The 27,187-nt window shown below is 42.0% G+C and overlaps 1 protein-coding gene across 3 annotated transcripts in view; it reads left to right on the plus strand.

Annotated features, from left to right (window-relative positions):
• The first annotated feature begins 1,051 nt into the window (after positions 1-1,051).
• Chrm3 (cholinergic receptor muscarinic 3) overlaps positions 1,052-27,187 on the plus strand; it is a 446,349-nt gene continuing 420,213 nt past the window's right edge. The window contains exon 1 of one of the 3 annotated variants that reach the window (XM_050142313.1): positions 1,052-1,184. The gene's annotated coding sequence lies outside the window, so the exon portion shown is untranslated. The remainder of the gene's footprint in view (positions 1,185-27,187) is intronic. The other 2 variants (XM_050142311.1, XM_050142312.1) reach the window with 2 other exon arrangements.

A 27,187-nucleotide genomic window follows, 5' to 3' on the forward strand; every position in this document is an offset into this window, starting at 1 on the left:
AAAAGCTGAGGCATCCTCTGCTACTTCGCTCTAAACAGACTAAAGAGAGTTTAAACAGATTCTGGCTAAATCTCAAATCCTACACGCACCATACTTTCCTCTCGAGAAAGATTGCCAACCAGGTCCTGTATTTTTGCTCATCTATAAGTTCAACCCAAGAAATCGCATTCTTCATACCCTTCAAAGCAACTGAAGGAAACCCATTCCAAATTCCAACGGGAACACGAAAACTGATCCTGATCAAAGTCCGCCCTTGAAGTACCGGGGCTCAAAATTAAGGAGTACGTGAGGCCATGCTGGGTCGGTGGACGCTCCTTGCCTGGGCTCAATGCCCAGCCTCTAGCGATCCCACCCCAAAGCACCCAGGATCTCCCTCAACCAGCTTCCCTCACCCCTGCCAAGCAGAGAAAGCAGTTAAGTCTGCACTCGGGGAGCAGCAGCAAGGCGCCCGCAGGGCCACTGGGCATGCTCAGAAGTAGAGCAGGTTTGGGGCTCCAGCAGGCGGCTAGTGCGTTATACCGAAAGAAGGAGAAGGCGCTGGAGGAGGAGGAAGGGGAGGAGGACAGGGGCAGCAGTAGCCACGATCGCCACCACCAGGCAGAGAAAGAGTTCGTAGGGAGGGACAGATCTCCTCCCACTTGGAGCGCCTTCTGCCTTCTTTTGGAGAAAAAGAATAGGAGATAAAGAAAAGGAGAGAAAAGGAACGAGAGGGGGAAAGAGAGAGCCAGAGAGTAAGAAAAAAAAATAAAAAATTAAGGCGAGATCAGAGAGGGCTGGGGCGCGCAGGGGCGCGCAGGACCCGGGGGCGGACCAGCAGAGCCCCAGTGCGGTCGCCCGGGCAGGTGCCACGGCTGCTGCCCGGAGGCGGCATGTGACGCGCGGCCGCAGCTGCCCGCGGGCGGAGCGCGCTCGGACCCGGGAGCGCAACGGCGGGCCAGGTCGGCTGCAGCCGAGAGCCCCGCGCTCTCCACCCGCCCGGAGGATCCGCAGCTGCGCTTGCACCCAGAAGCCGGGCAATGCAGAGAAGGGCGGCTCCGGTGCGCGAGCGACCCTGAGGACAGTTGCCGCCACGGAACGCCGTGTTACGAGACGCCGGGGTTCGGTGGAGCTGACCGGACGGTCCAAGAGATTTCCGGAGGCGCGGAAGACCCGCGTGGGACAGCCACCTGGAACGCTGCTGCCAGGTAAGGACACGCGGTGCTCGCCACGGCTCAGGGCAGAACGGCTGGCGGCGACCGCTGACCCGGTTTCTTGCCTTATCTGGTGGTGAAAGAAGGGGGGAAAAGTTTTCCGTGGCCGTAGGAAATGTGTTTGCTGGCGGAGTTTAAAGGAAGGACTGGAGAGGGACGAAGGTGATTTTTGTCTATCTGGGGGGACGGAACCTCGGGATCGATCTGATAAGGAGTTGGAGCGCGGGGACCCTGGGTGGAGAATGCGGAGGTGGCACCTCAGTGGCTGGAAAAGCACGGGTACGGTAGTTCGGTGTCCGAGGGAGCGCCCCGGTCGGCCCACCCAGCTCTCTTGGGCTTCTTTTTCTCTCCCTCGAATGAGGAATCCAAACGAGAAACAGGGGTGGTCCAGAGCGGTGTGAATGTGCGTCTGTGTGTCGCTGGGTCCTGTGTGTGCCTTTTAATCTCGTTTTTTTTAGGAGAGCTAAATCAGACCCCTGCCAACCTCACAGCGAGGGGCGACTGCTGGGGTTGCGTTTATGGAGCAAAGAGGTGATTTTTGCACTCCTAGTGTGTCCTAGGAGAGGGTACTGAGCCAGGGTGCGCGTCTACTCTGGCTTATTCGCGGCAACTAGACTACAGGCGATCTCCTGTGGCGCTCTCTCGCTCCCCGCACAACCTCCTTACAGAGCAGAGCTTGTTCATTTCTACGTGGTTTTAAACCGCTAGGGTTAGGGGGAATGACTGACTCAAGGGGGTTAAAATTCACTTGTCCACTCCACGCTGTGCTGTGCGTGCTGGAACTGTGACTCTGCCCTGCCTGGTTAGACTCTCCTTGCAAGCAGGGTGGAAGTAGGAGGGGAAGCAAGCTTTGGGAACTTGCATCCATATGGACGCATTTTTTAAATGCAGACTTTGATTTTAGTCTAAGTGTTTTCTGAACCTGTCCGAAGTCTGTCAGCATATCTCCCGCTCCCCACCCTCCCGGCCCCATTGATATCGTTGGCCAGGTTGTGTAAGGGTGGCAGACTCTGCTGTTAGGGAGAGTGACCATTTCCCTGTGTGCTTTCAACAGATCTTTCATTTTTCTCTTGGCCTCTGAGATTCAACAAAACTGAGAATGTACCATTTCCCCAAGGCACGCACGCATGCGAACACACACACACCACACACACGGGGGGGGGGCACTTTGCCCCCCCCTTTCTGGATTACTGTTTGAAAACAGAACATAGTCTTAAAACCTGCTTAATAATTACAGAGTCCAGAGGGTTTCATATTAGGAAATCTTTCGTTCTGCAGGAACCATTCAACAGTTTCCTGTGTTTAAAACAATGCTAGTGGATTTGCTGGGAGAGCTCTTACAGGAAGATATACCTTCCAAAAAGGAGAAAGGAGAGCCTAGAATAAATGCACACAGGGCTGCAGGGTGGCAGGGGATGGAGGTGAAAAAGAATGAGGTCTTTCTGCTTCAGTTGCTGTATCCCTGCAGCTCCCTGCTGTGCCAGGTGTTGGGGGGTACACATGTGCAGGGATCATGCTTGCCTTTTCCATGTGTGTTCTCATAGGCCACAGCAGTGCAGTTTGAATCACACATCCACCACTGGATAACTCTGTCTTTAGAATTTTGTCTAAATCTAAACAACGGTTTGTCTCAATTAGCTTAACATGCTGTTAGCTACCATGATGCTGGAAGGCATGTCATTCCTGAAGTGGTTTCCATGGAACATAGAACTGTAACACAGATTACTAAGTTAAAAACAGTGGCCGCAGATCTGATGTGAAACTACTCCCTAGACTGAGGAATGTTGTGAGGTTGAATTAAACATGAAAGGAAGAGTGATGTAAGACTTTTAAAGACAATAGTGAAGCATGGTTCAAATGGGTTCGATAGTTTAGTAAGAAAACGAGGTAAAAGGCAGACCTTTTTAAAGGAACCTGTGAGCGTATGTCTTTTGTCATAGAAAATTATTGTTAGGCAAGAGCATAATCTGAAGGAATAGACTATCTGGAACTGGGTGGGATTTAGACGAAGACTACGTATTACGATAAGAGTAGTTTTGTCTTAGACAGACACAAAAACTTATATAAGAAACTCATAAGCTTTCGGGAAATCTGGGAGGGCCCACTGCTTTTTCCTGCGAGAGGGATGGACAAATTTTGCTTCAGACATATTTGTTTCTGGAGTTTACCGAGCAAGGATAAATATGCTCTTTAAAATGCATCTTTTTCATCTTTCCTTATAAAAATAAATGGCTTATCTTTTACAGAAAAGAAAAACTTGTCATTTTAAGACATAATATATTAGAAGCAAGCTCTTTTTAATCATAGTTTAGTCTTTAATAGCAGGCAACCTGTTGAGCATGCGTTGTGGGGAGGGGGGTAATGGGCATAGCTAGGATTTCTTGAATCCATATTAATAAACGGAATAGAAACTACAAGGTTATGTTCCAAAGCTTTCAGAAGTAAATTTTTTTAGGTCTTCTTTTCTTCTTCTTCGTTTTCTTTTTTTTTTTTAACCTAAAACATCATCTCCTTTCTTGAGCCAACATACTGTTCTTGCCTAATAATGCTGTTAGCCTTGGCAGATTCAGTTGCTTACACCTAAATGGCCTGGACATTGTCACTGTAGCGATGAAGAGGCGGGGTCAGGTTTGCAGTGTGGGGACGTTTACGTGCAAAGCAGCTGCGTTGGCCCTTTACACCAGAGATGAATGAGGAGTTCTACAGAGATGGGGACCCAGCTCCTCTTCGTGTCTGAAACCTAATTTTGCATCACGGTATATTGTGACTAATCCCATTGCATTCTCAGCATGGTTCTGAAGAATGACTAATGGGAAATATTTTCTTTCACAGGGTATGCTTGTGAATTGAAAATATATCTTCCTCACAGAAAAATATTTTAAAAGGCATGTATAGCTCCAACAAAATAATTAACCAGGCCCCTTTACTATTTTTATATTTTAAATGAATTGGCATACACAAATGTGCCCAGTTGTTAAGAGCAGTGTATACATGGTTTCCCAAAATGTGATATTTATGAAAGGCAATGCCAAACTTCTTTTGTCTAGACAGTTCTTTGAGTCTGGTGGAAGTTCTGTTCTGTTTCTTACCCCTTTGGGTTGGACTTTCAAATTCAAAGGCAAGTCTTGGCTTCATGACAGGATCATCTAATTCGTTTAACACTAGGCAAATGCCAGTCAAAGTGGAGGTTAGACTGAGTGTCTGACAGCCTCTGCTCTCTGTTAAGGAAACTGCCTGCGCCTTGGATCAAGCACAAAGCAGACTCCTGACTCCAGATCATTCAGTGTTCCGTGTGGCTCCTCAGCGTGCTCCTTACAGACAGCCTGCAAGAGCCAAAGCTATACCTTTTAGGGACCTAGCTGACTGTTCTCTAAAGTGCTTTGCACTGCTAAATTCCTGGTCAGTGGAGACCTTCATTGACATTGGAAATTGTTGGAAATAAGGAGGCACACAAGCCCTATGTGAAGATTGCAAGCCCTCCCTGAGCTTTTATCTTTGCCTGGTGTATGGGGATGGTCATGTTTGCCCATCCACAACTCAAAACTGGCATAAGGATGGAATCCTACAGAAGCATAATTTTGTTTGGTACATACTCATTCATGTAAGTCCAGATGCGTGGGTTTGTAGTGTCAATGAAAGTATTTGCACGTATTTGCAGCAACCAGAGAACAGCCTCATTCCTCCGGTGCTCTCCACCTGAGCTTTCGATATAGGGTCTCTCATTGGTCTGGGACTCACCAGGTAGACTATGTTGAATGGCCAGCAAGCCCCAGACATCCAGTTATCTATATTTCCTCAGCACTGACTGAGCTGACAAGTGGATGCTGCCATGCCTGACTTTAACAAACAAAAAACTATGGGTTCCGGGGTTCAACTCCAATTCCTCTTACTTGCAAGGCAAGTATTTTACCAATTGAGCTATTATCCCAGCCCCAGAAGTGTCTTTTGAGCAAACTCGGAGGCACTGTGCAGTGGCACAAAATCAGACACCATGACCCCTCAGTAGTCCCGGAGAGAGAACACGAAAAACCACCGTGGGGTGACTGCTAGTTCAACCTTCAGCCACTGTGTGCCTTTTGCCCAGGAGTTTTGGCAGTGTGCACACTCGTCTGGCTGGCTCTCCCTTGCAGTTTGGCAATTTAAATTCTTCCACCTGTTAGAGCTTCCTGTCCCTACCCTCCTGAGACTGGAGGACTCTGGCAGGCAGGCACCTTCTTAACTCTCCTCTCCTACGACTTCAACTTTCACTGACCATGATGACCACCTACAGTACATGCTGAGCTGTTGTCTTCCCCACAAATATCCCATCTCATCCTGAAACCACCCAGAATATGAAAATCTATAGTTAGCCAGCCATACAATTAGACAAGAAAGAAGCCAACAGATGCATGGAGGGGTCCGAGCCCCTGCTGGTCCCCTGTGTTCTGCAAGTGCCTCCATGGCCAGCCAACTTTACTTGTTCTTTAGAAGGATCTGGTCTGAGGTCCATCCGCTTGCTCTAACCCTTGTGGTCTTCAGTGATTCCTTGGGCCCCTAACCCTGAGCTCTTATCTTCCTGCCAGCTCATAGGGCTAAGCTTCTTTTGTGTTTTCAGTTCACCTTTTCCGCACTAGGCTTAATGTTTTGCCTGGAATAACTTTTAGCAATGACCTTGACAGTCCGTTTTGCTCTTGCCAAGACTTCTCTCCAGGAGCAAGACTCCATTCTATTATTTTCAGTCTTCAATTCACCTCCAGGGTAGACAGAACCCTGGACCTAAGGCACAGTCCGAGTCCTGACAGTGTAGCATTCACTTTTGCCTAGAGGCTTGCGTTGCCAAGTTCACCTAACAAATAAAAATGGCCTTGTCTGTCATTGTTGGCAGGATCAAATCTCAGTCCTCCACACCCCTCCTGGCCAGTGTAATTTGAGTTGCTGAGGATCCACTGCCGAATTAATCCTCCATTAGGTCATTTGTTCAGGCCCAGCCTCCGCCTGTTTCCTGCCCCCCGTGTTCCCTTGAAATCTGGCACACCAGCTGAGCCATGACACGTTCTACCTTCGGTCACCTCTGACACAGGAAGTGACACCAGCAAAGGCCGCCTGGCTCAGGTCAGATATCTTCCAACCACTTTGCTGCAGATTCAATTCAGATGAGTCAAAGCAGCATCAGATGTCAGTCTGTTTCAAAGAACGTGCGGCCATTGGGAGACCACCCTGTACTTAAGGGCACGAAACGTCCCAGTGATCTTCTACCGAGCCTGGTCATTCATCAGAGCAGGATACGACTGTGGGCTTGGGTGCACTTTCTCGCTAACATATACCCTATTCCATGGGCTCAGATGGCAGAAATCTGGTCACCACTGCTCGTTGATGCATTCGCTCATGGCTGTATGAAGTTTCAAGTCAGGGCTTGCCTCTGAAAAGCTGCCATGCAGTTGTACCTCACAGACCAACAGACTATCTTTCCAAAGACTGCTTGGGTTCTTTGTTTCAAATCAGTAGCAACTGTCGATTCAGTGTGTGTGTGTGTGTGTGTTCATTAGAAAAAATATTGTTGGATGCAGTTACATGTGTGATATTCCATGTTGTGAGTAGAGAGAACACTACTTGTGTTCTGTGGACACCCCTCAAACTGTAGCACTAGAAAATACTGACCTATTCATAGGTGGTGTCCTGTCCTCTTTGTCCCACAAAGTGACAGTGTAATATCATGTTTATAGAATGCTGTGGGGGCCATCGGGAGGCTGTGGAATCACTTTATCTGGAGTTCTCCTTTCTTATCTCCTCGTCCGCATCTCCTTCCCACCATGCAGGACCACCAACCCTCTGCAGCTTTCCCTAAGATGTTGTTCTACTTTCCTTGTTATAAATTATTATTGATCACTTAATTCATTAAATTATCAAAAGCTGACAAACCTCTGCATAAGTAACTGCAAGTCATTTCTCTCTCCTCTGAATTCTAGTTGGACTTCCTGTCTTTGGTATTACATTTGACATCCAAGGATAACTCCAGGGATATTCATGTTGATTTTCTTCAAAGTTGACTGCATAAAGAGTATATAAGTTAAATTTAATGACTATTAGTTTGAGTAAAATGAATAAATCTACCTACCCACCCGTCATCAATATCTATTATTTGCCTATCCACTTAAAATGAATACCTGTTTATCATCTTCCATCAATGTCTAGCACTTCTTGATCATAGCTGCCTATTTGTCTTTATCTTTGCTCCCTACACCCCTTCTTATTGATTGGCACATCTAGCGTGGCTCCAGGAATGGACATGATTGGGTGGCAAGGGCATAAAGAAAAGCCAAACTGACACAAAGACAGGAAAACTGGAATCAGGTGGTTTGGTTTCTCTGCTGGACGAACCCCGCAGCCCAGAAGCTTACTGTTGTTTACTATATAGAATTGCACGGGGAAGCAAGGTTATTTCTTACAACTGAACAGGGAGGCCGGGTTATTACATACAGATGGACAAGGAAGGAGGCAGGGCTTATACTATACCACTGGATAAAGGAGACAGGTTTAGCTAAACTCAGTTACCAGTCCCTGTACGGGAAAAGTTGTCAGGCCTTAAGTATCTGGAGGAGAAGGCGATGACAGATCTTTTCTGCACACAATGTCAACATTCACACTCAGACCAGCAAGGTAAGGCTTTGCCATTTTCCCATGGGTCTGAGGATTTAGAGTCCTTGACCCTGTGCCCAAGTCAACAGTACACACTCACTTGGCTCCTCACTCATTCAAGGCTTCTTCTTCCCACAACTGCTATCACATACCCATCATCAATTTCTATCCTCTGTCTGCCATTGATATCTATTCATATACACGTATATCATTTACCTATATCTTTATATCACCTATTTTTCACCACTGTCTATACCTGTCCCGTGTGGGTGTATGCATATAATCTATCTTCATCTATTTATAAGTACCTACCTTTCATCTATCAAGCATTGAGCATATAATCTATCTTCATCTATTTATAAGTACCTACCTTTCATCTATCAAGCATTGATATCTATCAAAGGTATCTATCTCTGCTCATCACTTATGTACATAGAATGCTATCTCTGTTGTGACACTCATGTCATTGTTTCTGGTGTACCAGGCAGCACAGTTACTCTATTTTGAATATACAATTAGAGTACCTAACATTATATAATCAACATGAAGTGAGAACTTCTCATCCCTCTCAGAGATGGAAGACAGTGTGAGAGGTTGTACTTCAAGCTTAAACCAAGTGTATATTCCCTTACCTTCTGGAGGCCAGAAGCCTGAAATCAAGGTATCAGTGGGAACATAATCACTCTGAAAACTCTAGAAAATGCACACCATCTGAATCTAACTTTTGAGCCCCTAATTCCACCCCCCCCCCCCCGATGATCACTGTAGCTCCTCCTTTTTATGTGCTGTCTCCTGCCCATGTGATTTCATCAACAGCCTACCCAGAAAACTCCAAGGAAACCTTTCCTTCACAGATCCTTACCTCAATCACGTGTTCTACTGTAATAGGGAATCCCAGGTTGTGGGCGTTAGGAAATGAACGTGTGTTTCAGAACATGTCAGATAGCATCAATGAGTACTGTGTTAGTTGCTTCTGTTGCTGTGGTTAAAAACAACCCAACAAAAGCAACTCAAGGGAGAAGAGACTTACTGGGTTCATAGTCTCAGGGCAAGGAAGTCATGTGGCAGGAGCAATGATGGAGCTGGCCCATTGCATCTGCAGTCAGGAAGCAGGGAACAATGAATGCCTATGCTATTTTCTTTCTTTTTCTCCTTCAGTCTTGGACTTCCGCCAGTGGAATGGTGCCCTCTGCAGTAGGTCTTTCCACCCCATTTACTCTAATCTAGATAATCCCTCACAGCCATGCCTGGAGGCTAACATAGTTTACATAATCCCTCATAGGCACACCCAGAGTGTTCTTTCTTGGGAGATTCTAGAGGCCCTCAAGTTGACAATGAAGATTAACCACCACAAGTACCTTCTATATGACTCTATAGGCAGATGTCTCACAAAGCAGCCTACGCCTTGAAAAATTAATTCTACATGCTGGTTTGTTCTAGAGAGCAATGAGAGGCAGAATCAGACAGCATTCAGTCCTCTCTACATTTCACCATCACCCGACACAAAATCTCTGACTTCTGGCTTCCATCTTTACGAAGAGCATAGAAAGTCCTTTTCCAAAAGTCACCTGTAACCTCTGGGTCACGGTTAAACCCAATAGTCTTTTCTTGGCCTCGTAGTAACATATTTACCCCCCTAACTGTCAGAACATTCCATTTCCTGGTCTCTTCTACCCTGGTTCTTCTTCCTCTGAGTATTCCACTCTTACCTACTTCTCCAACACTGCTTCCTCGGTTTACACCTTGTGCTTTCTCAACATAATCCATATTCATTGTTTCCAATACCCATGTAGCATGAATCACTCCCTCTCCCCAGACTGACTTAGCTCCCGAAGGGAGGACCGTCATGACACACTTGCTCAGGGGCCTTTCATTCCTCCCCCTCTTGCTTCTCTCCTGGGGCCTCCCATTTCTATGAACAGCGTGATCATCCTACATTTCCACATAGTCTTGATTTACTTCCTCCCTCTCCCTCCCACATTGTGCCAGATACCGGATCCTAATACTCAACCAAGTCGTAGCTCAAACGTCTTGGCTTCTCTCCTTTCCTGCCGTCAGCAGCTCAGTTCACAAGCTCTCTAGCTTTAATGTGCCTTCAGCTACGGAAGGAACTTAGGAAAATGCAAACCTTGATGCATGAGGTCTGGGTTTTTAAGCCTAGTGAACCTTCCTTTTAAGGTCTGAGATCTATGAATCATCTATTTGACTACAGTTTTTCTTTTCAATTCATTTGTATAGATTTCTCCTGCTGATGTTGAATTTTATCATTTTTTTTGTCCTGACTCCAATATCATCTTTGACATCCTTGCCAATTATACCAATGTCATAATCACTAAATGTCGTACATCAACCATCTTGGTCCTGGTATGATTTACATTTTAGGTTCAGTCTCAAGTCTCAAGACTTCCTTTCTCTTAACCATCAATAATGACTGTACTTTCTTCTTTGTCATTATGCTGGGAAGGATAAACTCTCATCCATATCTCCAGGTATCCAGATTTTATCAATTTATCAAGGATTATTTGAAATAACGCTTTTTGTTAGCAATTATTTTTCCTGATACTTTGTCAGAATCTCAGTCTTATCATTGATCCAACACACTCTTGGTTTGCTCATGTACATCTATAAATTTTTTCAGATATCAGGCCATAAAGTCCTTAAGTAAGATGACTCATTTGACATCACCTTTACCATACCCAAATACAGTCTTCCTCTTAGATGATTGATGAGTACATCTACATATAAAATATGCTTTTATGGATGTCTTGTTATATAAATAAAACATAACACATAAAATGTGAATGTCGTACATATGTAATTTTGAAAATAGCCATTTTTCTGTATCACTTTGTCCCATGAAGCCCATGCATTAAAGGTTTAGTCCCGGCTTCATGCAATCTAGAAAGGTGGAAACTTTTAAAAGATAGATAGATACTAAGGAGAGGATTTTAGGCGACTGCCAGTGTGTGACCACAGAGAATATTCCCTCTCCCTCCTGGCTCTCTCCATAAGGTGAATAATTTCTACCACATAGTACCATTACAAGGCTCTGTCTCCAAATAGGCTAAGAGCAATCAGGCCAATAAACCATGGATAGGAACTGTGAGGGGAAAAAAGAACAGACCTTTTCTGTTCATAAGTTGACTTATTTCAGATATTTTCCATAGTGATGGAATGCTGACTAACATAAATATGCTATAGCGTTTACTCGCTACAAACCTTTGATAATAATAGAGTTTTGCCACTTGATTTGAAATGTAAATCTACCTCCCTATTTTTAAAATCTGCAGTTCATTCCAAAACATTGACTGATTTAACTGCATAAAAATCCATCCACTTAAAATGGTCTCGAAGTATAGAAATGTGTTTTCCTCTGAATTTCATATCAGTTAAGCGTGTCTTTTTTTGCTTTTTCCTGCAGGGTTTCTCTCCTCCCAGAATTACATAAGGCAGTTTGGGTTTGTGAAAATAAGGCACAAATACTGCCCTGGAAGGACAAAGCTAGTATTATGCCTTTAGCAGAGCTGAGTAATAGATTTATGGAGAGAGAGAGATCATTCATTTGATAACACATTAAAATCATGCTGTTAGGTGATAAACACACATATCGCTAACTTTATATTGATACGTAAATTTCCACATCTTTCAGATCCATGAAAAAATGTAGCACATTCTGAATTATGAATGCATAGATATTGGTCCATGTTTTAAGATTTGTTTTTAATTTTTGTGCATGAGCATGCCTACACAAGTACGTATATACACCATATCCGTGCAGCTCCCGCAGAGATGAGAGGAGGGTGTCTGAATGCCTAGCACCAGAGTCAAAGGCAGTTGTGGGTCACTGTGTCGGTGCTAGGAACTGAACTCAAGTCCCCTGCAAGAGCAGCCAGGGTTCATAACTCTGGCTGACTCTTCTCTTCAGCCCCACATATTCAGCTATTTATCTAAAACACCCATGTATGCACATATTTTTCTTGTTTCAGAAATGACTACAAAGTTAAAATAAAACCAGAAAAAATAACAAATTTTTTTAACAGGGATTTTTAACATATTTAACAAAACCATGCAATTTAGAAAGAAACAAGGGGGAGATTTAAAAAAAATAACTAAAGTTTGGTGTGAGCAGTGTGTTCGGGTGTGATGTGGAAATAATAATATTTGTGGAAAAGAAAATTTATTTTTTGATTGATTGATTTTATTGAGCTATACATTTCTCTCTGCTCCCTTCCCTTCCTCTCCCCTCCCCTTCAACCCTCTTCCACGGTTCCCATGCTCCCAATTTACTCAGGAGATCTAGTCTGGCAAAGAAAATTCTTATAGAACTCAAAAAATAAATGAGTGAAGAGAACTCTTAATGATGATGAGTGATCCTCATCGCTATGTTAATATCAGAATTAAAGCCAGGTAAGTGGCCCACGTCTGTAGGCTCCACTAATCAGTAGGTGAAGCAGGAGCATCACTTGAGTCCCACAGTTCCAGACCAGCCTGTGCACCATAGTTAAGACTTTTTTAAAATAGCGAAACTGTTTTGTGTTAGAGCTATGATAGAACATCTCCTTGGGTAGAGGTTGGCAGATGGATGATTGAAGGACCTAAAGGCATCAGCAAACTGATGGGGATGACATGAAAGTGCAGACCGTAAATGAGATAACATAATAGGGGTTGCCGTTTTGAAATAGCGTGAGATTGCTGCAGTCTGGATTAGCTAAATCATAAAAAGACTATTTCTACATCTTTCAAACTCTAAAATACTGGGTTCTTTGGCTTCATTGATATCTCTTCCCTAAGACAGCACGTATTTCTTGTAGAACTTAGTACAAGGAAAAAAAATTGAGCCTCTTTGGTGATAATGAAAGCCATTTTCTGAAAATGAAATTAAGCTATCTTTGTTTCTATTTTGCACTGACTGCTGGGAAATTCAGACCTAAAAATAACACACAATCATAGTGGCCATTTTTGTCTATTTTTCGGTCTATTGCTTCTTCTTATTTTTTTCTCTAGTATTTTCAGTTTTTATTTTTGATGTAATCATTCTCATATTTGGGAAAAGTTAACAGGATATAATTTAGAGACATACAGTGAAATAATGTCTATGGGCATGTGACCAGATATTAAGGATAGAAAAAAATAGAGATAAGTAAATGCTTTTTAAGTGAAACAAAATAGAGAAAATGATACATTGGCTACAAGATCTCTTTGGAATCCTCAAACCCCTGAAATCCACCGTGGACACAGTAACCAATGTCTAGATCAATGCAGAGGGACCAGGTAATGATGGTGCTGGCAATGGTGATGTCATAGAACCCATTTTATGGGGTTAGAATCTCACCAAGCAACTCTTCTAGCATACAGTTAATTAAAGTTGGTGTCTCACCTGATGACTTGATATATGCAAATGTTATAAAAACAGATCAAACTAATTATCATATTAGTCACTTGATATATTTAATGTTTTTGTAAGAACATTCACAATCTACTCTCCTGGTCATTTTCAAATTTATAATACATTGTCTATGACCATTAACCAGACTCATTGTGCTGTGCTGTTGGATAGATCCCTGGATATTACTCATTCTGACTACTGGAAATGCCGTACCCTTTGACCAAGATTTCCATCCATTCTTCACAACCACCATTCTACACCATGAGTTTGGCTTTCTTAGATTCCAGGTGGTGTTTGTCTTTCTCTGCCTGGCTTATTTCACTCAATCTGACATTCTACAGCTCATTGATGTAGCTGCAAGTGAAGGAATTTCTCCTTTTAAGGCTTTTAATGGTGTTGCTAGCTCTCTCTCTCTCTCTCTCTCTCTCTCTCTCTCTCTCTCTCTCTCTCTGTCTCTCTCTCTCTCTCTCTCTCTCTCTCTCTCTCTCTCTCTCTCTGTGTGGAGTGTGTGTACACATTTCTGTGTGCACATGTACATTACAGGTGTGTGTGTGCATGCATTGCACAGTTTATTCACTGCAGAAAATTCGATTGTTGCCGTAGTCTGTCTATTGTCGATCATGCAGTGATGAGCATGGGAGCTCATAAATCTCCTCAGCACATGGATTTCATTTCCTCTGAATATAGAACTAATGGTTGGATCGCTAGATAATGTAGTAGCTCTGTTTCTTTCTCTAGGACCCCATTTTTCCATAATGGTTGTCTTAATTTATATTTCCACCAACAGTGTGTGAGGAGGACTCACTTTTCTCTGTCTCCTCACAAACATCTTTCCTGATTTTTTTGGTAACAACATTTGAACAAATGTACAGTGAAATCCCAGTATGTTTTAATCCCACCCACCGTGGGTTCTTTGTGTACAACAATATTTTCATTTGTTGCCTATGCCATTTGTGTGTCTTCTTTTAAGAAATGCTTAGGTATTTGGGTTGATGTTAACTTGTACTGCACCCTTCCCATTGAGTTGCCTACATATTTTGGATATTAATGGATGCATGGTTTGAAAACATTTTCTATGGATCTGTAGGCTGTCTCTATACCATGTGAATGTTTCATTTTCTATACAGAAGTGTTTTCTCAGTTTGATGTAATCCCACATTTATCACCTACGCTTTGGAGTCATGGTCCCAAATATCAGGGCCAGTGTCATAAAGCTTTCTCTTTATATTTTCTTCCAGTACTGTGGTATAGGTCTCCTGTGTAAGTTTTTAATATATTTTGAATTGAGTTTTGAAATTGGTATGGTACAAGGGTCCACTTACCCTCCTTTGTACATAGACATTCACTTTTCTTAGACACCATTTGCTGAGTAAAATAATGCCTTTCTCTGCTATATTATACTTGGCAAAATCAGTTGACTGTGAATGTTTGGGGTTATTTTTGGGTTTTCTATTATACCCCAATGGTATCTTAGCTTTATGTCAGTACTATATAGCTAATAGCCTTTAATAAAAATTGCTCTACCTATATAACGTATGTGTGTGTATGTATGGTTTTGTATTAAAGGTCAATTGTACAGTGTTTTCCTGTACACAAGATCATAATCTTGTTAAATCTCATGAAATTGAATGATGCTTTGAAATCATAAACTTGTGTTTTATTCATGAATACAGCCCAAAGACACAGCCCTGATGAAATGTCTGGTGTATTATAAACTTCCATTATGTACTGACTAAATTTCTGTTACTGTTATCTTTGGGGGCAGGGGGAGAAGATGAAATTTGAGGTGTGACAGATTTTCTGGTACCGTGGTATTAGCAACATAGCTGATTTATTAGGGAATGGGAAGCAATCCCCACTGGTCCCAATGACTGGTGTAGAGAACATGCCAGAAGTCCTCTAGCTGAGCTTCCAAGCTTCACCAGCCTGGTGCTTGGTCCCTGTAGTGACTTTTTTTTTTTTCCACTGGTGGACCACACATGTTCAAGAAGTGGTTATTCTGACAGCATTCCTCAAATGGCTCCTCTTGCCGACTGATTCTACTGGCCAGCATTCTTCAAGTGGTCTTTTTTTAACTGATTGTCAGCGGTTGCAAATAGCGGACAGCTGAAGGTCCTCAGCAACAGCAGAAAAGGTCTCCAGCTCAGAGGTGTGGGATTGGATGCGTTTCTATTTTCTTTGCATTGTTGGAACACCTAACAAATTCAGCTTCAGAAATTAAGAGTTGTATTTTGGCTCAGTTTGGAGATATAGTGACCTCAGCCCATAGTATTGTGCGAGGTTGTGTGTAGTGGCATTTCAATTGCATTTTAATAAATAAAAACTGCCTGAAGGTCTGAGAGTAGAACAGTCCTGCTGGTCAGCCTTACAGATCAGGTTACCTTAAAACACACTTTCAATCCCAGTAACCATAATGACACACACCTTTAATCCTGGTAGCCACACTAGTTGTCATAGAAATCAGGTGGTGCAAGCCTTTAATCCCAGCTCTAGAGATGAATATAAGACAGGGAAGGACAACTCTCAGACACAGTCTCATTCTGAGATTCTGGGAGGCAGGACTGCCATTTTCAGACTGAAGTCAAGGTAAGAGCCCGTGGCTGGTTGTTTTACTTTTCAGATCTTCAGGTTGAACCCCAATTTCTGACCCTGAGATTTTATTAACCGTGCTTCAGTTGTGGGTGCATCGTTCTACTGCAGTCAAACCAATCTAGAAATTCCTTCAGTGACATGCCCAGAGATTTGTCTCCTGCGTGATTTTAGATCCTATGAAGCTGGCAATTAATAGTAACTAACACAGGGGTGATGTTGCTAAAACCGGGTAGGCACCATATTTGGTGGCTAAGACTTGGGGGTTGAAGCCAAATTCCCAAAGCAGAATCACAACAGAGATGGCGGTTACACCTCTGCATTCCGAATAAACTTCCAGAAGGATCCTCGCTTTGCTAGGATCTCAGACTTCTGAGTTGAAGAGAGAGAAATGGTTCAGATTCTTTCATGAGTAGGTTAAGAGCTGGGTTGGCAAAGGGCTACATTAGCTTAGCGCCTCTCCTTGTTAAGATGAGTCATTCAGCTTAGAATGTGTCTCCGGCTCGTGAAGAGTGGAGAGCTCGCTCACAGTGGAATGTAAGCACAGAAAGCAAAAACGGATCTTAGGTGTAGAAGCAAGAAGGAACTTCCTCCATCAGATGCACCCCGCGGTATCTGAAGATGTATATTTTGAGAAATACGGCTAGTCTTTTTCAAAAGATGTTATAAACAGAAACTGCATTTCAGATGTAGGCGACTTTGACATTTTTTATTAGCTTCTTTTGTTATGTCATGCAGCTATCATAAACAGATGGATGTGAGCGTCTGTGTGTTGCCGAGTACTGAACGCAGGGCCTCACATATGCCGGACAAGTACTCTAACTCGGACCCATGTCCCCAGCCCAAGAGGACATATTCTTGTTAGCGTAAGATACTAAATTAGAGGATTGTGTTTCTGAGAAGGTACAGAGAAAGGACATATAAAACTACTTATGTGAACAGTGGGATTTCAAAAATTCAATGGTAAGATAGTCATTGCCTTAAACACACACTAGTTCGGATGACATGAAAACTCTGAAACATGAACATAGTTTGGTTTTTTTTTCTCAATGTTACAAGACATTTTATGTTGCACTGTCTTTTTTTAAATGAGTAAGTTTTAATAATCACGTACACTAACTGCTTTCTTGCAAATTCAATATAAAGTTGTATATCGTTAACTTTTTTATAAAAAAATTAATCATCAACCTATTAGATTTTCAGACATTCTTGTGGTAATAAAGACCCTTGAGACAGGCTATCTACAGTCTGCTCTTATTCCAGTGTTCCTCCTGGCCAAGCCTTTGTTCGTTAAATTTATTAAGCCCTTGAATTATGTCAGACACAGTCTTGAGTGCTAAAGATGGGAGACTAGATAAGAAAAAAACATACTGGCTTTGTGGGATTTATATTCTCCTGAAAATGCATGGGACCTACTCTAGCATCCACAAAGGATTTCTGAGAAGTCCTCCTTGGTGTCAAAACCAGAGAAACACGGATGCATTAGAACAGTGTGCCCCTTCTGAATGCGTGAGCATCCCTACCCTGTGTCCTCTTCCACATACCTCTTAACTATAAGGGTTAGTTTAAAATTTTCTGAAAATATACATTGACTGGTTTTGAAAAAAGTTAGACAGACCATACTGATGACTGCCACTAGATGGCAGACATATGCACTTACATGTCCAACCAGAGGGCTGTTTTGAAAGGTTCAAAAGGAACTGCTTGACAGGATGAAACCTGAGTTCCCCAGGAGTGACAGGTTTGAGTTGCTGCTATGCACCGCCTTCTATGGGTGTCATGCGCCACACGTGACAGGTCTCCCACTGCGCAGGATTGGGTGACCTGCTGAGTTACCTGGATGCTTCATTGAAAGTAACATGGACTTCTCAAGTTCATAGACCATCTGTGTGCTTTCACTTTTATGATGGAGTGGACTTTTCAAATGGTTGCTTTAGAGAGGGAGTTATATTTTCAGTCCCTTGAGAAACAACCATCTTATTCTATGACAACAGAAAATATGAACTAGGATGGTGTCAACCTAACACCAGACACCTTCCCTTAATCTCCAACTATCTACAGAAATCCAAGGGAAACAATGCCCGAACATGATGCTCTCCTAGACAAGACACATGTATGAAGCCAGCTTGGCTCAATGACAGAACAGAAAACTGACTCAAATCACAAATAATAAGGATACCTTCCCTTACCTCAATACTTATTTCAACCAAGAAATAACTCCCTCCCACTACAGTTGGAACAGAGGATGCCGTAGGATGTATTTCCTAAGCCCAGATCAAATGAAGCTGTAACACAGTATTACCCTGTCTTGTCATTTCTGAAAATTGCAGGCCTATTACAGATGCTGCTGTTCGGCTTCCTGAGCAGCATGGACAAGATGGTGATAAGGCAGCTGGGTTCAGGGGGTGATAAAACAATTTGTGGCAAAGTCTTGACCTTAGATGTGTGTTTATAATCTACAAGTATGTTCACTTGTAAAATAAAGCTATCTGAGCCAAGTCGTTCATTGGATTCGGGGGTAAGAAGCCAAATCCTTTTGGAAGGATAACAGGAATTTATTCCTTTAAGGCATTTCACTAGAGAGAGATTTTAAAGGACCAGAAAGGTTTAAATAGATGGGGATCCAGAGTAGATAGATGGTTCAGGCAACAATTACCATATAAGAGAAAACTCTCTGCAGGTTTGTGTCTCTCCCAAGAACAGAGAATGCTCTACCGCAGTGCATTTTCCCTTGGTGTTGTATCTGTTTGGAACATTCCTATTGTTCTGTTTTGTTTGAGACAGGGTCTTGTGTAACTCATCCAAGACTTGAACTTGCTGTGTAACTGGATTTGTGATCCTCCTGCCTCCACTTCCTGAACTCTGGAATCACAGGCCTGCATCAGGGCAAGCACATCCAGTGTGTGCAGTGCCAAGGAGCCAACACAGGGCTTTGTATTTGCTGGCTAAGCAAGCATTCTACCCACTGGACTACACAACCAGCCTCACTTGGGAGAATTCTCTTCCTAGAAACCTGCACAAATTCTCAGAGTTATCCCTAGAAGTCACCTGACCTCACTGTGACAGCAGCCCATCTAAATACCATGCACCTTTCCCTCCCCACAGCATCTTCTTCATAGTCACCAGACATAAGTTTATTTTTAATTTTCTTTTCTGAAACACCCATTGCAGTAGAAGCTCTATTAGAATAGACTTCATAATTTTGTCTTTAAATACTGTCTGTCCTGGGATGGGATGATTCCTTAATGTATGGTAATTTGAATAAATGAATGCTCAGGTATCTCTCTCCTCTTCCCTTCTCCACTCCTCTCCTCCCCTTGATTGAACCCAGGGCCTTGCGTATGCTGGGGGTGGGGGCAATCAAGCAAATGGACACACATGCCTAGATTTATCTCCAATAATGGTCTGTTTTCTTTTTCTGTTAGAAGTAAATAAGAGAAACCCTACTTATTAACTAATTTTTAAGGATTTCAATTTCCATAAACACTCATTTAATGTGGGCCTGGGAGCCCAGCTCTGCAACCCTTTTCACTCGAGAATCTGAGGCAGGAGATCGTTTCAAGGCCTGCCTTGTCAATTTAGATTTTTGTCTCCAAAAAAGCAGTGTTCTAAAGGGGCTGGAGATGGAACTCTTTGGTAGAGAGCTTGCCTAGCAAGTAATAGGTCTTAGGGTAAATTTGCAGTACGAAACAAATTAACAGACAGGCAAATGCCCATTTTCACAATATATATGTTGTAAGAAAAGCATGGAAATTTTAGGGCATAAAGTGGAAGAAATGGTGGAGCAGGATAGTTCTGTGTTGTGGAATATTATTATTATTTTAACTAGGCAAAGATGTGTTACATTTGTTTATGGTGCAGGCTATCACTTTAACTGTGTGAACGTGTATTAGTTTTGCTTATGTTATATTTCTTTAACGATGTAAGGATGTGTTGCATCTGTTTCACCTTGCCTGCCTAAGGCACCCAGTTGGTCTAATAAAGAGCTGAATGGCCAATAGCTAGGCAGGAGACAGATAGGTGTGACCGGCAGGCAGAGAGAATAAACAGGAGGAAAAAGATATAGGGAGAGAGAATAAGTGAGACACCCAGATCAAGACGCCAGGCAGCTCCAGCCAGCAGACACAAGAAGCAGTAAAAGTAAGATATACAGAAAGAAAGTAAAAAGCCCCAAGGCTAAAGGTAAATAAAGAGGAACAGGTTAATTTGAGTTAAAAGAGCTAGCCAGAAAAGAGCTAAGCTACGGCTGAGCATCCAAAACTAACAATAAGTCTCTGTGTCATGATTTGGGAGCTGGTTGGTGGCCTAAAAGAAAAGGCCTGATACAGTCTGATGTCGGACATTTCTGGGCAACTAGACAGTGTCACAGTAGCTGCCCAGTAGCTGTTGATCTCTTAATGTCATAAAATATCCAATATCAGCAGAAGGAGGCAGGAGCAGGTGTTCAAACTTAACTGACTTTGAGCAAATATAGTGGGTCCTTCCTTCCTTCCTTCCTTACTTCCTTCCTTCCTCCCTCCCTCCCTCCCTCCCTCCCTCCCTCCCTTTCTCCCTTCGTCCCTTTCTTTCTTCCTTCCTCCTTTCCTTTCTTTCTTCCTTCCTCCCTTTCTTTCTTCTTTACCATCCTATGCTTTCCTTATCTCCCTCCCTCTTTTCCTCCTTCCGCTCAGCAAGGTCTTTTTATGTAGTCCAGGCCTGTTTGAAACTCAAAATCTTCCTGTCTCAGTCTCTGGAGTCCTGGGATTACAGGTGACATTTGGCTGAGGAAGTGTGTGGGTTTTTGTTGTTGTTGTTGTTTATGCTGTTGTCACTTGCCTCTTTCCCTCTGACTTTGAACCTGTGCTTGGCCCAGCAATTCTGCTGTGGGCTTCCAGGCCCTCAGCACCTGGAGCTGTGTCACTGGTTCATTTTGTTCCAAAGTTTCCAACTTCTTGGACTGAACATCTGTTTTCCACATCTAAACAACCTGAAGAATGCCTTTGTTGGCCCTGTAAATCAACCTAGTAACCCCTCATTTTACAAACGCATGTGCAATATGTATGTTCTGTACCTCTAGAGAATCTTGAATGTTTAGAAACCCAACTAATGGAATTTCTAGTGTTTCAGTTATTCTGAAGTACATTAAATTAACTAAGGGTTAGTTATAAAACTAAATAGGTTTTTCACATTTAAAATCTTATGTCTTGAGGTATTTCTAAACACACTAAAAATAATTTTTTGTGCTTGACAAATAGTTATCAAGTAGCTGCCTCTTTCTTGCCAGAAGAAATAGCCTTAAGGAATACTCAAGAATAAGGTTGGCTAGAAGGATGTTGATCTGGTAAAATCATGAACAGAGCAGTTTCTCTATGATATAAGTCAAAACTGACTGAATAGAAGACAGTCTGAGGGCTGCAGTTTCTTTGGAACTCGGTGAATACCAATCTCAAGAGTACTGAGGTCTGTCCTGCCTAGGCACAGGGCCTCTGCTGGATGTGAGCTATCCCATCTCTCACATCTATGGGAAACTTACCTTGGTCTGGATTCCCAGTCAAACCAGAAACCATTTTTCATATAACTGTGGATTCAGAGCAGGTGTTTAGGAAGCTGAAAGATCTTTTACCTGAAAAACATGGGAGTTCAGGGATAAATAATATTCACAATCCCCATGATCTTACAGCTCTCCTAAAGGTCTGTAGTGTTTGGTGGTTGGTACTGAGGAATACACCAAGAAGAAACATTGAGTTTCTAGACACAAGAGCAATTTAATTTAGAATATTCGGTGTTCTTTTCTGTCACTTAAAAGAACAGTTTGATGTAGAATTTTGTCTGGTATTAATTTTAAAATTGGTTCTCAATGACAAAATGTTCTGTGCGCCTTGAACGTGAAGTCCTTCTCAGTTTTATCAGTTTACACCCCTCAGTTCTCCAACTGTAATTTCCCTCTTATGGATCCCTGAAATCAACTGTTCCTTGTCTGAATTTGTCTCTTTTTTTATTTCTATTGATTTTAGTTGTCTAATTACCCCCATCCGCCCCATCAAAAATTAATACCACGTGTACATTTGTATGCTGATATTATGTGGCTACTTAGAGGGTCGGAAGCCGCGGGTTTACTTAAGATGTCCTTTGTTCTCTCATAACCCACTTCTACTCCTGAAGTGATGCTGTTCCCATAGGACAAGTGCATCAATCAGTTACTGGGGCTGAAGACATGTCCTGGGCTCCAAAATCTTCCAGCCTAGAGGGGAGAGCAGCCCTCCCACAAGCCTCATACCCCATGACACTTCAGTTCCCAGCCCCAGGACGTTCTGTGCCCTCCTATCAGTACATGGTGGCTTTTCTCCACCGTGTTCCTGCAGTCTTCGTGTCTCTGCTGATGCTGAGGTCCTCTGATCTTTCTGGAGCTGACCTCTCAGCAGAACCATCTGCCATTTCTAAATAAGGGTTTTCAGTCTGCTTCATTGCCCCCCTCCCCGCCCCAACACCTGGTTCTCAGTCGTGGCAAACATCACTGAGGCAAAATAAGAGATCCAGGGACAATTTCATTTGTCTTCCAGCATCTAACTGCTTTCCTTAGTCTCAAGGCAGTGGGTGTCCTGAAACTTATTTTGTTCCACTTGGGAAACTTGTCTGTAAAATTCATATAAAATATTCCCCAGCTATATCCATTGCAATTTTTCAAATGTTTTCCATTGCTCTGGTTTTTTAAAGTAGAAAGAGAGAAAGAGAGCACTCGCAGTCACATTAGCATGTATATGCATACACCTGTGGAAGCCCGTGAGCAGCCTTCGTGTTGTTATATTTAAGGCACCATCTACGTTGTTTTTTGAGACAAGGACTCTCATAACTTAGAATTTGTCCAAGAGGTTAGGGTAGCTATCTAGTGAGCCCCAATGATCTTCTTGTCTTTGCTTCCCCAGTGCTGGATTTTAAATTTCCTACCACCATAATATTATTTTATGGTGGTTCTGGATATCAAAGTCAGGTCTTGATGCTTGCATGCCAGGCACTTTACTGGCCCAGCTGTCTGCCGATGATTTTTTAAAAGTGTTTAACATATAAATATGGACTCCTTACCAGACTTGGAATAAGAAGGAAACAAAATATACTGGCCTCCTATACAGGCAAGGTACTGGGTAACTTAGATTTTAAAGACTTATGATAGATTCTTAAGTCCTTCTGGGCATTAGGTTTGTGTTTGGCCCCTATCTAGCTAGGGAGCCTGGATATAGCCCTTCCGATGTTGTGTGTGTGTGTGTGTGTGTGTTATCAAAATGGTTTGTTTTAGTTGATATGTAACCTAGACAGCAAAGACCAGCAAATCAGATGGAGTTTCTAACATGTAACCTCCACAAAAGAAAAACTAAGAGCAACGAACTGTATTTGATCTTAATATTTTTTTAGTGTTTAGCCTATTAACTGATTACTTATGTATCTTTTCATATGTAACCTTAATTTTATAAAGCTAATGAGGGCAGGACATACTGTACATTACCACATAATTCCCAAGACTTATGATAAAAATATTAGCTGCCCTTCACACCCTGCCCTCTGTGGTCCCAGTACTGATGTCCTGAGAGACATCAGTTTTCCACGCTTTAGGTTGTAGATTTGTCATTGCTGTTTACTTCCTTTTTTTTTTTTTAAATAGCAGGCTTGGATGGCTATGTTTTGCCTTTGGGTTTTAGAGTTTATTTCCTACTGTAGAACACTGGCCCAATTATAAATTTCCTCCTTTATACCTGAAGGGAATTAGCTATAAAACTTGGGTTATATCAATATATAATATTAACATGCCTTGATGGCATTAATAGGACTCACTGTTTAGCTTCACTATTTTAATATGGTTCTCTGGTGATCAGTGCGTGCCCTATGTTCTCCCACGCTTCCTCCTGCCTGGTCCTCCTCTCTCTTTCTCTTTTCCTCTCTCTTGATCCTTCCCTTCCTTTCCTTGCAGGATGTCACCATCCTCCTATTCCTACCAGAGCTGGCTGCTCTTTAGACTTTCTATACAGCTATAGTCCTGTAACCCTTTTCTGCCATTGTTCAGTTTCTTCACAGATTCCATTCCATTATTGGATTTTTGGTGGAGTGAGAAGGAAAATTATCATACCTATCTCTGCTGGTTTTCTATATCATCACATGTTTAAGCACATACAACTTGATACAGCAAGGACACCCCAGACATTATCATTGTTGCCATTAAGATGTTTCATTGTTTTCTTATAATTTTTATTTATTTTACCTGCCTCATAGGGATGGCTCTGGGAGATAATATGATTAGAGTCAGTTACTATAAAACAGGGTAAAAACTTACAGGCTAATTACATAGTTATCATTGCAAGAATTATTATAAGTGGTCCACCCTTCCGCACACTTAACATTTGCCTTCTTTATGCACCAACAAGTTCATTTGACAAATGGGTTATTGCAATTGTTTGCAAGTTCATTGCAAAGGAGGTTCATTTTTCATGGTCTTTACTAAAAACTCTAACACACACAATTTGAGTGATTACTTAACCCACTAATATTAATTTTGAGGGAGTGAGTGAGTTCAAAGAATACGAATGCTAGAAAAGAATTAGTTACTGGCTTTCGAGAAGAAAAACAAGTCCTGACTTACAGCATTTGCCAGCAGGAGTGAGCAGCCCAGTGTGCTCGCTTCCTATGAAAGACACAGTTGCCATAGGTAAATGGCATGGCTTACACAGGTGTAAGATGGGGAAGGTTCTTTTTTCTTAAAAAAATTATTCCATTCCCTGGAAATACTAGTAATAAAAAAAGGAAGGGCTTCATCAGGATCTGATGATCATTTGAAGATAATTTTATTTTAGCAAGTTTATCAACTCTTCGTCTTATTTTAACTCAGCTGGACATCTGTTTTCCCTGTGCCTGTATTTTCTGGGTCTCTGTCTCACTGAAAAGTGAAAAGAAGCCTTGCATTCAACAATCACCTATAAAGTAAAACCATGGGTGTCCAGTGGAGGCTGCCCACTACACCTGAGAAAGAAGATTGTTTCTTCTCAACAGAGCTGGTTTGTTTGTTAATTGCTAACCTCTGTCTACTCAGTGCTCCTGAGAGAGTAATCAAATTTCCTGTGAGAGTGTTAAGAGAAACTATGCCCAAGCCCAGAAATATCACATGATCTCATCAGAGAGAGATGCAAAACCAGGGTGGAGAAGAATGGCCTCCATGTGCTGATAGAAGGTACAGGGTACATACCCGGCTGGTGTTGGTAGGGGCTGTGTGATGGTTCCTTTCTCCCACAGACCAAAAGACTCTTAAGTGTCTTATGACCCAGTAAATTATTGATGCATCCTATGGGGATGACATCACTTCCACACACCCAGGAAGGTGAAAATGGGTTATTAGTAGCCAAAGGACATCTTTAGATAATGTATTGGTTTCTGATCCTATCAGTGGCCCCATTAGATAAGTAGATACAAATAGAATTATGATATTAACATTTGATTTAGAGGAGGGATGGTTAGGAAATTAGAATCAATATGGATATTGATGAGAAAATTCCAGAAATCCACTCTAGATTTAAATTGTACATTGATTCTTCGCATAGACTACATATCTTTTAGCTTAGTATACTAACTCCTCTAGTGTTGTCTTGAGCACATTAAAGAACAGAAAGTAATGATTATATAGAGAACACTGTCTAGGTCACTTAGTGAGTTCAGTAGAAAGTTTCAAAGTCAAGTGAATTTACCATTTGGAAGTGAGACTAGTTTGATGGTAGACAGAACACACATGTGTGTGCATACTCATCTTCTGAGATTAAAAAAATGAATGTCGCTTTATCTTTCATTGTCATTGTATGTATTTGTTTTGAATTTTCATACAATGACAGTCACAATGGCAGGGCTGAAACATAGCAATGTAGGTATATTGCTTTCCTAGCAAGATCAAAGCCCTGGTTGTGGTGGTAGATCCCTGGAATCCAGCACCCAAGTGATAGATGCTTAGAAGTTCAGGGTTATCTTTGACTATATAAAGAGTTTGAGACCAACTTGAGCCATGTGTGATAGTAAAACCTGCAAACAATCAACAGCTGTTGAGGGAGAGAGAACCATTCTTCCCCAAGGATGAGCCCCCTGATTGGTTATTCAATACCAAGTGATCGACCCTAGAAACATATGCACCAGGTTGTACTCATGTGTTTATTTGTTTCTATGTATATGTAACAATATTGGTTGAAGAAGAGGAGGTCTTGAGAATTTGGAATGGAGCGAGGTATGTGGGATAGGTAGAATGGAGGGAAGGAATGATTTAATTGCATTTTAAATTAAAAGACAGAAAATATTAAGTACAGCAAAAAGGAAGGGTAGACTTTATTTCATTTACCTTAAAACAAAATTAAATTGGCAATATGAGAATAACATAAACTCAAATGCAAGATTGTTATTTAGCATAAAATGAAGTTTTTGATGAGAAAAAATGCACCTTGGGGTTTTCCAGGCATCTCTTTATTTATACAACTTTAATGGTCATGTTTGAGACAACTCTGGTGTGCTGTGAAGAGCAGGTGCCTAGAAAGGTCTCGATAGTTAAGAGTGCTGGCTATTTTTACAGGGGACTGGGGTTCAATTCCCAGAACCATCTTCAACTTCAGTTCCAGGTGATCCAGTGCTGTTTTCTGGCCTCCACAGGCACCAGGCATGTTAGTGATGTACAGACATATGTAGGCAAAATGCTCAAACATATAAAATAATAAGTAAGTAAGTAGCTAAACATGGGACCTCTTTGTAGCTGAAGTATGGATACTCTTGAGGCAGAGCACTGGGGCTATTCCCAAGTAGCTGTGCTTGGCAAACACATTCTTTGAAGAGAGTCTAATGCCTGTCTTTAACACGAGTGAACAGAAAACTTTCATACTCAATAACACACTTTGCCTCTGTGTTAGAAGGATGGTTAATCCCTTGCCTCGTTCTGATTGCCACCACCCCATGCTATCTTGAACATTTGAGTGGGCTGTGTGTACCTGCAGCAAGTGTTTATAGTAGTGGATGTGGTGTCAAGCCTGCCGTGTTGCAGCCCTCGCAATGTTCTGTGTAGTGTGACTGTAAACAAATATCAGCCTCCTTATGTTTGTTCCAAAGCAGGTACTAAGAAATCTGGAACAAACTATTTTACACCAGATAAAATACATTTAGAAAAGCTGGTCTAACACAGGCAGTATGTTTAATTTCACACATTGCTTTCAATTAAATACAAGTGAGATTGAAGAGTCATTCAAAGAACATTTTATATATACATAATCTGTGTATATGTATACAAATATATATATGCATATGAAGTATGTTGGTTGATTTCTTGGAATGCTCTGCTAAAAGAATATGAAGCGGTTAGGGAAATATTACTGTTGTATAAAACCATAATTTGATTCTTTCACCAAGAAAATTTCACAAGCAGAAA

This window comes from Alexandromys fortis, unplaced genomic scaffold (assembly GCF_014885135.2).
Source record: "Alexandromys fortis isolate MF-2015 unplaced genomic scaffold, M_Fortis_MF-2015_v1.1 scaffold_5, whole genome shotgun sequence".
Lineage (NCBI taxonomy): Eukaryota > Metazoa > Chordata > Mammalia > Rodentia > Cricetidae > Alexandromys > Alexandromys fortis.